Raw genomic sequence first — 739 nt, 5'->3', positions numbered from 1 at the left:
TAAAATCCTTGTCTCATCGCTGTTGACTTCCTGGTTCTTCCCTCTTCACTGTGCACATTATCTTTTTGTTGACTCCAAACATTAAAAAATAATCTTTTAATCCAGCTTTCCTAGTTTTCTTTTTTTCTCTCCTTGGTCTGGCTTGCTCTGCTCTTAAGGACAACTGTCTCCATGCAGTGGTCCACTAAGGCCACAGGATCCTTTCCCCAATCTGAATATTTAACCTTTATGGAGAATAAATTAAAACTTAGAATTTATTTGCGTGACCTACCAGCTCCAAATACAATATCGCAACCCAACTTCTGATACTTCATTTCTTCATTTGAGCTGAAGAAGTGGACTTGGCATTCTTCCAGGCACAGAACAGGCTCACTGATTCTGTTTTGAGTTGTCCCGAGTTCCGTGACAGAACAAGGAAGGGTTTAAAAGCAAAATGATGGGGAGGAAGTAAGGGATGGGCAGGAGTCTGACAGTTTTTCTGGACAGGATGAGAGTAGAGTCAGCCCTGAGGGACAAGGGGCCCAGTGACCGCTCAGAAATGCATTGTGTCTCTGAAGCTGTCTCCTCTTCCCTGGGATGAGGGAGGTTCCAGGGGGAGACTGAGGAGGAGTTTGGCTGCACCTCTGTCCTGTAGGACAGAATGTCACCAGCCTCACTCCCCAGCCTTACCTCCACATGACACAGGGCAAGGCTCGGCCTCCAGGGGACGATCCATAGACAGGGGCAGCTCCTGGCCCGA

The sequence above is a fragment of the Myotis davidii genome, unplaced genomic scaffold (genome assembly GCF_000327345.1).
Source record: "Myotis davidii unplaced genomic scaffold, ASM32734v1 scaffold2053, whole genome shotgun sequence".
Taxonomy (NCBI): domain Eukaryota; kingdom Metazoa; phylum Chordata; class Mammalia; order Chiroptera; family Vespertilionidae; genus Myotis; species Myotis davidii.
The sequence above is the reverse complement of the archived record's forward strand: the minus strand, read 5'-3'. Positions refer to the sequence as shown.